A 13696-nucleotide genomic window follows, 5' to 3' on the forward strand; every position below is an offset into this window, starting at 1 on the left:
TTAAATTGCATCTTGTAGAATTTGGCAGGGTTCTTAATATTACATTGAATAAAGTATGTTGTAATTCATCACTTATGTTATTCTGATCAAACTAATAGACTACATAATTTTATAACATAGCACAGCACATAGCACATTGTTCTAGTCTCTCCTGATGAGCATTTCAGTCATCTTATTATCGAGCACTTGGATCTGTTTCCAATGTCACTGAGTCCAGTGTCAAAGCAGGATGAGAGAGCTATTTTGATCATATCAACACATTCCACTTGTAAACAACACACCCGGCACTACAGGTGGACAGCTACTTGCTTATGCATTGTTTACATTTGGAAGGGGCGTGTTGTCGACCTGAGGGTCCCTCCCCTGTTTCTCCATTTATGGGCAAACCCCCTCATCACATTGTTAAGAGTCAGTCGCATTCATTATATTCACTGCAATGCCAAATATTTGAGTTGGTTGAGCAAGTGGTTATGAAACAACTGAAATATGAAGTGCTTCTTTTCAGGGTATGTCAGCTTTCTATATGCACCAAATATTTCCATCCTCTGGCCCTCTGTTATTTTCCTTATGCATTTTGTTCTGCACTGTGGGCCACAAGGCTTCCCAATCCGGGGAGTCTTTGGGTTGTCAGCTGCAGGCAGCTCTTGACAAGGAACAGGGGTGATAGTAGAAAAAAATCCTGAGCCTGAACTTTTTTCCCTGGGAGGTAAGCGGGCCCCTAAGACAAGATATATGCCCTGATCAACATAATTGTCAAGCGGGATCCAAGGGTGTGCTCCCCTGGGAGAACATTTTGATAAATAGTCCCTTGGCAAGGTGCTGTGTTTTCACACTGCCTGCATCCTCGTCATAAAATCGGACCAGTACATTTAGAATCTTATTTGGGGTGGAACGGTAGGCTACACAGAAGTCACGGTTCGGTACGAGTTCGGTACAATGGAGGGAAAAGCAAAACAAAAATGCAGAAGGCTTGTGCATGTCTCAGGCTGTACCACCAAAGGAAAATAAATGTCTTAAGCCTTGTATTTGTTAAATACGTTTTATTAATAAAGTAAAGGCATAGAACCAGTTTATTTGTAGTGCACTGATAATAGTTTTATATAATTAGTTTATTAATTAAATTAATAAAAAGACAAAAAGACCTTGAGATATGTTTGGTAATTGTACCTGAATTAATTTAAAATTAATTTGCTATATTTTAGATCAATATATTTGTTTTCCTTAAAATTTTAATTAACACTAACTTTATTATCCTCTTAATTATAAATTATTTTATAATATTATTTAAAATAATATAATAATTAATAATATAATATAATACCATTAAAAACTAATTTGATTTTCTATTTAATCAATGTAGAATGTGTAACTTAAAAATAAACAGATTAGTGCTCTGTTTGAGGACAAGAAATGAAAACCAATGCAATATGATGAATGTCCAAACGATGGCACCCACAGACTGTTTTTAAATGGGGTTGGATAAATATTTTCTGCCTTTAAACAGTGTGTGTGTGTGCGTGTGTGTGTGTGTGTGTGTGTGTGTGGTGTGTTGTGGTGTGGTGTGGGGTGGGGTGGGGTGGGGTGGGTTTGGGGGGCATATAAGGAGATTTTAAAAAAAACACTGGATGGATTTTTACAGGGTTCTCAAGTTTTATCAAAAGCTTGGAGTGAGATCACATGCGGTTAGGAGAGGAGCCCTAATGGAGCCCCGCCCCCGCCCCCCAATTTTACCCATTGTTCATAATTAACCAGCACAAATTGAAATGATAACAACTGGTAAATCTGGTAGACAGAGTAATTCATCACATCAAATATACTCTTTAATGTTATATTTCAAAATTACAAATATACAAAAATTACAAAAATATAACAAATTGCTCCAAACAGTTTGGAAAAACAAATCTTTTTGCATTTTGAATGTGTCTAGTCGAAATGGTATAATGATTTATTGTGTGGTGGGACATTGTAAACAAATGACATATTAGAGTATTAAGGTGTGTGTGTGTGTGTGTGTGTGTGTGTGTGTGTACACAAGAGTGCACACTCCAGCTTATGAAATGTGTTTTGTGTTGGACAGGATATAAAATATTCTATATATAGGTTATAAAGCACTCTGCTTTAATACATGTAGCCTTAATGTAACTAGAAAGACTATTAATACAGTATAATATATAATTTAAAATAAAATGAAGAAATGCATCTTCATTCCTTCCCATATCCATTAACATTTCCCTTAGTTTCAGATAACGTAAGCTAGCCAAACTGAGCCAAAGCTTCTGGCCTGGTTGCAAAGTAGTTGTAGAGTTTTTGACTGCATCAATAATAATGTATACGATGGGCTATATATTAAATGTTCTAGCCTAAAAATGTTAGACGAGCTTTCTTCCAACTTACCTTCTCCATCACGACGTGTTTTCACGCGATATTGTAATGGTTACCTAGTAACGAACGGACGGTGGCCGAGAATGTTCCGTCAACTTCCAAGTGTTCGCGCAACTACAGTATGTTGCCTAGTAACGAACGCAATCTGGTTGAGATACGTGCTGGCGACAGGAAACTTCACTTTGTGTGCCAGTGCCTCGTATACAACGTTATATATAAAGCTTGCAGGACAACTTGGTTGGCATTGCCTTTTCAGCGTGAGAAATACACGGTGTGGCGTGTGAGCGTGTGAACTGGTTGAATTGCGTGTGTCTCACGGCCAATGCGTGACACTTGAGAACCCTGGATTTTTATCATTTTATGATGGTTGTGTACAGGCACTGCCAACACACATTTCAGTACAATCAACTTGTAAAAGTGCATGTACCATTATATGACCCCTTTAATGAAGTTTATTATGTGTCTTTGTCTTCAGAGTTTGATGGCGCTGATGGAGTCGGAGAGGAAAGCACGCTAGACCAGCCGCCCAAGATTAAACCACACAGAAAGAGACCCATGAACAAAGGCACTGATGGTAAGATCTTGAAACTAGGGCTGCTGTTTTCTATATTTTTTTTTCTTTACCTTTGCTTAGTTCTGGCTCCAAGGGATTGAAACAGCTAAACATTTCCCTGTTTGCTTCTTAACCTCTTAACCCCCACCTGAACCAACAAGTTTGGCTTTACCCAAGTCTAAAAGCAACAAAAAAAGAGGATGAAAACACAAAAAAAGTGGCAATATAGCATTAAAAACTAAACAACTAAAGAGTGATGAAAAAGCCACAAAAGAGCGACAAAAAGGTGACAAAGATATGACTCACAAACTACGAAACACATGACATAAAAGCTTCAAAAATGTGAAGACAAAAACGTGGCAACAAAAATGTTGCAATTAGTTTTGTAGGCCTTAGCTTTCAAATGAGGCGTTAACCCTGTCCCATATAGGCTGTAAGCTCCATTCGAGAAGCTTTAATATTGAACTGGAGAAAATGTGCTCGGGTAAGGCGGGGGTTAAGAGGTTAAATATGGAGGTAAAGTGGAGTAACTGGTAATATTTTCTTCTATTGCACATTTAAGACTGCAAAATATGCCTATTTTCTTATTATTAATTAGAGATGATGGCTAGGGCTTTGGATGCGTCAGCTATAACAGCACAGTTTACGCACAATTTAAAGGGGTGGTAAAACACCTTTTTTCGAAGGCTTGATTGTGTTTGTGGGGTGCACTGTAACATGTGTTCATGCTTCGTTTTTAAAAATTTGCATTATTTTTCACATATTTAACCATTATTCTACACTGCTCTGTTCCTCCTTGTAAAAACGGTCGGATGATTTCCGGGTTCTATGAAGCCCCCCCTCAAAAATACGCAATGGGCTCAGATTGGTTAGCTGGCCCAGTGTGTTGTGATTCGCTAACCGCCAAGTGCACGTTGTTCGGAAACGTCACACCTCTTACCCTTACCGGTAGTTTGTGCTTCAGTAAACAACGGCGTCAATATTGCCATACCAGTTTGAGCCCGAATCAGACCCAGAGAATGTTAGTGGAGAGGATCGAGCAGAACCTGTTCAAGAACGGCTGTTAAAGGACATTTCAGAATGGTATGTTTTTGACTGCAGATCTATTGTGATCGCTATATGACACTGTTACTTTTGTATATTTAGAACGATTGTAGCTAAATATCTGTCGCCAGAACTATTAACCCAATACGAACACACTAAACATTGGCTTTACAACAGCCAAATCAAACACAAACCATGTTTAGCATGCCTGTAGATAAACAATACATAAAAGCTATAATCAAAGAATAATTTACACTGATCACATAAACGACAACAACCACAAACATTCCAAGTTCGCTGCGCTGGTGATATTAAACAGAAGTTTGTATGTGTTTGTCGGATAAGTATGAATTGGCATTTAACAAACTTGTTTGTGGAGCCAAACATCGGTGTCCTTCATTTACTTCCTTGCTACAACGTACAATTAACAATACGAACTATTGCAGGAAAACACATCAACGAAAAAATCATACTTACAGGCTCGTAAACAACAGCTTCTGTTTTTAAAGTTGGAACCGCTCGATCTTTCAGGACAAGCCATTGTGCGAATCCTGCATTGAACTCACGTAGATTGAGGAAGCTTTCCTCTGGAAAATGTGCAGCACAGAGAGCGACATTTGGATTAGAATTATGAGGGACCGAGTTATATATTGTATATATATTGACCAATAAATTGTAACCGTCCTTTGGAAGACTGAACAAAGTGGACCTGCAATGTGGGTGAAAATAACAGCATTTCGACGGCATAGCACCAACGACACTCTACTACCACAACTCTTCTCCAAAGCAACATAAAATGGCCTCACCCCCTTTATTTTTTGTGTTCCCAGAGGAGGGGTTTATGTAAATGTTGGGGTTAGTGATGTCACTAACCCTGGAGGAATGTCTTGTAGTCCCAACCGGCCGTTTGCTGTAGTCCTTAGAAATTGATTTCTTTAAAAGCAAATATCTCCCTTTGTATTGAACTTTGAGCATCGTAACTTTGCAGATGTTGTTTATGCTCAAACAGCAACATTACATAGCTAAAGTTAAAAAAGTGAAATCACATTCAACCACCCCTTTAAAAATTCTCATTAGTATTTTAAGAAAACACTAATTTTACCTGGTCAAAAACGGCTCTGTTTTCAGCACTCCGTTTAAGTGCATGTGTCTTTAAATGTTAATGAGCTTTGCTCACCCCGCCCCTCTGTTCTCTGCATACACCTTTTGTAACACAATAACACTATAACCATAAAGCGTTGTTCATTATAAACGTGGGATTATGAATTATAGGGCTGGACCCGAATATTCGGTATTCGATTTGAAAATGTGACATTCGCGCTTGAATAAGGCTGGTGACACACTGGCTGCGTGGCATGTCTGTTTTTATTTCGGCTCCCATGTTAACAGGTTGGAGTTTGTACACTGCCTGCGTGAGACACGCGTCTCAGGCGCAGCTCGAGCCACGCGGAAAACGCGTGCATGCTAGAAATAGAACCGACGCCTAAAAGTGTTCCAACAAATGGGAGTGTTCTCTGGCTAGAGCGCAGAACAGCGGAGTTTGTATGGACAGAAGTGCATGCCTGAGCTTGTGTTTTGGATTAAGCTGCGTTGCTTTGACATTGTGGAAAATAGAATAATAGAAACAAAATGTATTAGCCTTTTTACCCGTTATTATCAATCTAAATTAATCTCGTTTTTAATTTAACTTAATTTAGTTTTTCTTTATTTAAATTTCGTTTTTTTTCTTTATTTAAATTTAGTTTTTCTTTATTTAAATTTCGTTTTTTCTTTATTTAAATTTCGTTTTTCTTTATTTAAATTTAGTTTTTTCTTTATTTAAATTTAGTTTTTCTTTATTTAAATTTACCCTTTACTGTGTCAGTAATTTGTTAGTCAGAAAAATATAAAAAATATTAGACTACCTTAAAAGTATTGCTTAAGTTAACAGACCTGTGTGTGTGCGTTTTATATCACTAGTGCAGTGTCCGTTAGGAGCATATAAGCCCTGCCCGTGTGAGGTGTGCCGCTTCCCGCTCGTGCTGTTCTGTAGTTTACTAAAAGTTTATTCATTCTGAATGTGTCGCGTCTCGCGTGTCCATCTATATTGCACCAAATGCGACACTGCACTCCCTGTGAAGTCGATTGGATGAACGGTTCTCGAAATAATCAAAATGCAAACGGACATACAGACACATAGAGAATACTGCCTTTATTAGAGAGAAGAATATGTTCAGCACCCTCTCTCCGAAGCTTCGAATATTCGATGTTCATTACGAATGAAGCTTCGAAGCTCAAAAAACGGTATTCGGACCAGCCCTAATGAATTATATTGAGAACGTTGTACATAGAAAACATGACGTAATGTATCCTGAGTGTAAACCTTAGCCGTATTCATCGTGAAGCGTGCAAGCTATTTGCAAAGATTAATATAAATATTAATATAAAGGTTAATAAAACGTTACACTCACTTCTTCTGGAGGTGCAGCAGGAACATGAATAGTTGGTACCGATCCTTTTTTCAGGAGCAGCTTCTTAGCAAAACCAGCTTTATACTGACCCTCGTTTGTTAAGCAGTCTGGTGTGTGAAATGATTTGCGCGAACATGAAAGCATTGACGTTGATCGTTGGAGATTATTCCATTCGAAAACAAACTCAGCCACTGCGTCTTCAGCGGTTCGGATTTAGGAACATCAAAATGACTGCTGTGTTCCTTATTACACCCAAGAACAGAATACCACAATCGCTTAGACGCCATTCTGCTCATAGACAGTGCTCCAGCGTATCATCAATGATGCGCAGACTATGATTGACAGCTAGCTCACGAGCGAGGGCGGGTCTGTGTTGAAACGCTGCTGTCAATCAACAATCGTGGGATTGTATTTAAATTTTTTTTTTTATCATTTTATGATGGTTGTGTACAGGCACTGCCAACACACATTTCAGTACAATCAACTTGTAAAAATGCATGTACCATTATATGACCCCTTTAACAAAACAAATAAAACATGTATGTTATGCAGAAGGGTGCAGGCTTTTGTGTTTTATATCCAAAGACATAGGACACCAAAAACAAAGTACAAACACATGGTCACATGGTCAAACAAAAAAAGGTCACATATCTTGTGTGCTGACACATGGTCACACATGGTCAAACAAAACAAAAGTATACAATAAAACAAATATACAAATTATATACCCAGTGCTTTAATTTCAGTAATGTCTGACCTTCCCCGCTCGGCATGTTCAGGAGTAATATGGGCTAAAAAGACATCTAATAAAGTCAGATGTAAAATAACACTGCATAGTTTATCATAGATAGATTAAAGCTTATAAAAGCCAAAATTATTCATTCAAGAGCTGCGACTGATTTTCTTATTTTTTCTTATCTTTTTTTAATGGAGCAATCGTCAGCAGGTTTATTAGACTGTTGCCTCTTTAAGACCAAATGCAGATCTAATCATTATTATGCATCATATTTTCTCCCAACTATTTACGCCCACATGAACTGTATTTAAGTGAATAAACTGTTTAAGTGAATCTCCAAGACGGCCATTTTGACATATTTTTGTGTACAGGTATATTTGATCGTTTAGATGCGCACACGAAGCCAAAAATATATGTTGCTTGTCTCGTTGCGGTGTGTTTCGGAGCACGCGCTGCATTTGGAACAGCGTCTATTGCGTCAATTTTGGTACTTTTAATAGCCTTTTATTATCAAACGCATCCCGCAGTTTAGCAACAGTGTAGACTAGATTTGACAACAATCACCGATCATGCAGATTCTGACGTTACGTTTGGGATTTAGGGAGAAATGATAGCGCACCGCTGTGAAGGGAAGGAAGTTGCGCTAGACAGAATGCAGCTTTAGTTTTTAAATGGTTATACCTCAAATATCTTCTGTTTTATAATCATTGGAAGCCAAAATCTAAATCTAAAATAAAATTTGTTTAATATCAAAGATCTAAAGTGTAATCGTTTGAATGTTTAGTTCTGTCCTCACTCATTAAGCAGGGCTGTTGTGTTGTGCGCGCCGTGGCTCCGTGTGAAAGATCCAGCGGTCTTTCATAATTCAGCACTGGGGCCCGTTTAATACCGGGTTTCGTTACCCATCCCTACTCTTAACCATCTGGGGTCGCAAACACGCCAGCGTTTTGCTGGATTTTCTTCATAGTAGCACAATAAACTTAAATTACTCCGTCATTTATGGTCATACAGAAAAAAGAAATGAAAAAACGAATCTGTGAGATGTCTACTTTTGTATGTGTCCACTTACAATCAAATCAAAACATTGTGCTTTTGTAAAATAAAGAAAATAAACAGGGTGTGCTTTCTGCCTCTCCGTCTCGGTGAACTTTGTTTTCTTGAGCACGTCTATAAACTGAAACAAAACTCAGCGAATACTTGTCACACATTTATGAGCCATATACCTTTATAAACATTTAAGTGTGTACTTTTAAATGATCGGATTCAAAACAAAAACAAATAGTCTCTGTTTAAGTAATTTGTATAAAACCAACAAGATGTCCAGTTTCTCAAACGCTTGGTCATTAGTTTTAATGTGACCATGCGCGCAAAAGAGATTGACATGCAAATCGTCCACGCGTCACACGAACGCACTCATTACCTCAAACACAAAGCACCAAACTTCATCAGTCTCTGCTTTTCGTCGAGTTTGGAAGACACGCCGTGAGCTTACATTGGATTTACCTCAGAAGAAGAATGCGATTTGAAGACAAGAAAGATGTAAGGTAAGAAATGGATTTCGAATTATATTAATTAGTGTTATGTTATTGTTGTATAAACTTCACATTGTAGTTGAACTGTAGCTAAACTAAAATGTATGAAATCAACAGAAACGTGTTGAAATATGAACTATAGACAGGCAGGCTACCTTTCAATGCGAAATTTATATTCATGTATGACATGAGGATGTTTTTAGGTTTGATAATAAAACACAGCAAGATGTAAAAGTAGGCTAGTGTGTCTCTAATATGGTGAATATTATAATGTTTAGACCCGGGTTTACTGTTAAATACGGTGTTTGTGGATATCTGCTCAAACGTAGATATGTATAATATGGTAACCATAATGTTTCATAGTTTGGAGCGGCTCGATCGCTTCAGTAAATGTTCTCTGCACGCGCTCTGAGTTTGAGTCACTCGCGCTGTGTGTTTGAAAAGCAAAACGCACCAAACTTTAGGCTTCATGTTTTTACTCCAATCTCATTTCATAATGTCATAACGATTGTAAACATTTGACGTAACATATAAACAATATATTTTTCTCTAGTGTAGTGTACTGTGGTGTTCCTTTTCAACGATTGATAGGCCGCCTGCTATAGGTTATTGTTATTATGTAATATATATGTATGCTATATATGTGTATGTATTTAGTAAAATTTAAAAAGCAATTTTAACCAGAAAAATCTAAAATGTATTACCAAAATCGTGCAGCCCTATAGTTTCTCTTGATATCAGCATGTTCACAGGTGTTTATTTGTTTTTTTACAGGAACCAGATGCCTCACTGATGAGTCCTGCTGACTTCAACATTCACATGAGTCTCTGTACCTGAACATGGTAAACTGAAAAAACAAACACCTTGGAAATGACAGGTATGTACTATTTTTCAGGAATGGCACAGAGTATGTGACTGTTCAAGTCGCTGTTTCTTTTTCAGTGTGTTAAATAATGTGCTTTTTTTGTCATTTGTTGTGTATATTTGTATTATGTGGTGTTGTAAATAAATCCATACAATCAAAAAGCCATTCTTTTTTAAGGCTACGTTTACACGGAAACGATCTGAAGAGAAAACGCCAAAGTGATCACTTTTTATTCTGCGTTCAGACGAGCGTTATGGGGGGAAAATCTGTGTAGCGAATACGACTCTGGGTAAATGCAAATTAGCTCAAGAATATGGGGAATTCTGGGAATATTAATATTTATGACTCATGGTCATAATTCATAAGTCGCATGTACATTTATTTTATCAATTTTCGAGATTACCTTGTTCTGTAACTGGTCTGTCCAACCTTTAATTCGTCCAGCGAGTAAAGGTAAGATCAGTACAGTTAAGAAGGGGGTATTCACAAACTCCAAGGAAGTTTATGTCCTGGCCACGGACATCAAACTTTCTGAGTTTATTAATTAAAACTACTCAAGTAGTCTATATATCGAGCTTTGTAGCTTATAATTGGATCTTTTAAAATTTCATTGACTTATAAGGTGGATTTTCAAACACAGAGACAGTGAAAAGTATTTATGAATTTTAATAAATGCAAACTAGAGATTAATATGATCTACGAATATAAACGTACGTAAAAATGCAAACAATAAACAAACAAACATATAACCAAACAATAACATAAGTGATCAGAATGAAATGAAAGAAAGAAAGAAATAAAGAGGAGGGAAAAGCTAGTAATTATTACATACAGAAACCTAAGTTTACGAGACACCAGGAAATCAGCTTTCATAGGATTCAATATAGCCTACTTGCACGTTTGTTCTCTGTTCGAGTGATGCTGAGGTAGGAAGGAAGCACGGACGGTGTCCTGTTTCTGCTGTGTCTTCCGGTGTCGCGCGAAGCTTGAAAAGACTCACTGAATGTAACATTACCGAGAAAGTTCAGATTCGTCTCCCGGGAAGGGAGAGGTTTAAAGTCTTTGTTGCAAGGACGGCAGGCTTTTACATGACGCGGGCCATGTGTCCCAGAGGCCAAGGCAAGGCCTGTCCAGCTGGAGCAGCGCTGCACGTGGAGAAGGAGGAGGAGAGTCCGAGATGAGAGGGACCGGAGAAGAAGAGGAAGTGGGATCGGAGAAGAGAGAGAGAGAGAGAGAGATGAGGGGGTTTCTCGTCCTTTTAACAGACATCTGTTTTACGCCCTGTTTGTAACAACGGCCAATCAGATTTTGTTATCGAAGGCGGGAACAATTCTCTTTGTGTGTTAATGCAGTTCGACCCACGTGTGGAATCACGAGGGGGCAAAATATGGTATTATGCCCGGGGAATTAAAAACGCATGGAACCATAACGTTTATCACAGTCCCTTATCAAAAATCTCCTTCGTCTTGCGAAGGGGATTAAAACAACACCAAAAACGAATAGTGACAAAGATAGCAACATAGAGATACATTCATATGCATCATTACACACACATAAAATTTGATTAAACACACAATAAAATTGTCAGCGTTTCCGTTATGGCAAGTGAAGGCACCTGGGAAACCAAGGAATATGTATCAAACATTTGAAGAGTTTTCCTCTGAGATGTTCCATGAAAAGTTCCATGTGTGTTCAAATGTTGGAATGTTGGCTTGCAGAGGAACTGGATGCTGCAGCTTTGGAGCCATAAAAGTTTATGGCCAGGTCGAGTTACAAAATCACTATGGAGTGATTTTCTTTCAATGAACCTTCAGAATTAAAGATTTTACTCTTAGCAACCCACACCTCTATTATAAATTTGTAATGAATAGTAAAATGAAACTTTACTATGTGGAAGTCCATATATGGCAATGTGCCTCAGTTGCATCTCGTGGTGGGTTTCTGGTTGAAAGTCCACGAGTGTGTGTGTGTGTGGTGTGTGTGTTCTGGAATGTCATGAGGCTGTAAAGTCACAGGGAGTCCATGCTGAAATGGGGGGTTTTAGAGGGGATTGTCCAGAACAGGGTTCCTTTTGTGACTAAAATGTCCCTCTGGGGAACAACAGATTGCAATTTTGACATGTCCAAGCAGACTTAGCGACGCCGTGGACAGACCCGTTGTCTGAAAAGACAACGAAGGATGTGTTTGGAGACAAGGATTTACTAATTGGAACAGCATGTGACCGCATGTCAGGCATTGTCGCTACATCTGCGTGCATACGGTGACGCAAAAGTGTGTGAAATTCAATGTAGTATGCACTCCAGGCGGCTAGGTGGCAATGTGAAGCACTGATCGGTGCCTTCACTGTCTAGCAGACTTTTGCGTTTTTACCGTTTAAATGGAAACGCGACGGTGGAGCGTTTTTAAGATTTCCACTCTGGAGGGTGGTTTCACTTTTTTGCGTTTTTAAGCCCCAAAAAGCCCCGCGAGCGTTCTCGTGGAAACAGGGCCTAAATCTCCTCATTCTTTGTGCAAGTTTCCTCAGAATGATGGGGCCTGTTAGCACCTAATAGGGCCATTAGGGGAGGGTCTTTGTCTTTCTCAGGTGTGAAATCTATACATATTCATGATGTGTTCACGCCTACTCACATAAAGCTTTCTTACACAAAACACGTCTTACAAATTTAAAATCAGTCAGGATGATTTTCATAGTTTTTGAGCAAATATTCTAGGCTACGTGATACAATTTTCAAAAGTCGTGTGAAGAAATAATCAGTATGGGATTCATGACCTTATTTCAGTGACAATTGTTTTTCTTCACAAACCACGCATAAATGTCATTATCTCAAAACTACTAACTTTTACATACATGCTGCTGATATATTATTGTACAGTGTAATCAGACTTTAGCCATGAAGATGTCACAAGTAACCGAAATAAGCACAAATGTCAGAGCATGTCAGAACACCTCCAGGGCCCAGAAAACATCTCGGACCCCAGAGGGTTAATTATGTATTTCAGAGCTGTCTGTCTCTGTTTATGTCTTTTCAGTGTTTGTCTCTTTTAACCTGTAATTTCAGATACATTGGCCCTCATTTATCATTCTTGCGTAGAAATGGGCGTATATGTTGGCGTAAGATTATGCTTACACTCCTCTCACCGCCTGATTTATGAATCTGTGCGTACCTTTGAAATCCAGGTGTACGCAATACCTGCCCTTGATAAATGCCGAGGCTGAAAACGATCGTCATTAGAATAACACGCCCCTATATATTCAAGTCTCCGCTTCCCCCACGCCCTCATTTTACGCCATGGACACACGGAAGACGGCAAAGAATTTTACAGCACGTGTTTTGAAACAATTAGCATTTAATTTCGTATCACGTCACATGTATTGGGGTGTATAATAGTGATGATGATGTGATGTGGAGTACCATTCATTCACATTAATAATTGCATGACAATTTGTAATATTCTTATTATTATTATTATGATTTTTATTATTAATGACGTTTATTGTTATTTAGAAGAAGAATGTTGTTTTTATTATTATTATTATTATTATTATTTGTATTATTATTATTATTTAAAAGAAGAAGAATGTAATTTTTATTATTTTGTCAGTCTGAATTATTTTTTGGTCATTGAAAGCCTTTCATTACTGAACCCTGAAACGTCAGGTAAAGCGCACAGGCTCGCAACTGAAGGAATACACATGCCTACAAATCAAATGCTTTGGTAAAGTCACACAAATAAATTAAACATTGAAGTCCATGTTGCACAAAAATAAACACTGAAGTTTATATATGTTGTTGTTTTTTTACAGTGGGTCATAATATATCATATCTTTTAGTTTGTCAGTGCGTTTTGTGGTGTTAGGAATTGTTTTTCTGTGCATTTCCGCACTAACTCTAAACGTGCATACATGTACACCACCTCCTGAGCTGGCGTAGGATTTGAGCGTGCCGTACTCCAGCGTCCATATTGATAAATCTCAAAGTCATCGTGTTTTTGGGTGTACGCTGGAAATTTGGTGTACGCACTTTTGATAAATGAGAGCCATTGTTTTTATACTTTTTCATTCAATGATTCACAAGCGTGTAGAAAAAAAACTCATGTGACTAAAAATGTAACATGTCTGTATTTGGCTAAAAT

General features: G+C 38.1%; 2 protein-coding genes across 2 annotated transcripts in view; both read right to left on the bottom strand.

Moving 5' to 3' along the window:
* Window positions 1–13696, bottom strand: part of LOC307157378 (uncharacterized protein) — a 670360-nt gene that overhangs the window by 590689 nt on the left and 65975 nt on the right. The window lies entirely within an intron of this gene.
* Window positions 1–13696, bottom strand: part of LOC307157382 (uncharacterized protein) — a 388998-nt gene that overhangs the window by 225867 nt on the left and 149435 nt on the right. The window lies entirely within an intron of this gene.

This window comes from Squalius cephalus (genome assembly GCF_949319135.1).
Source record: "Squalius cephalus genome assembly, chromosome: 4".
Taxonomy (NCBI): Eukaryota; Metazoa; Chordata; class Actinopteri; order Cypriniformes; family Leuciscidae; genus Squalius; species Squalius cephalus.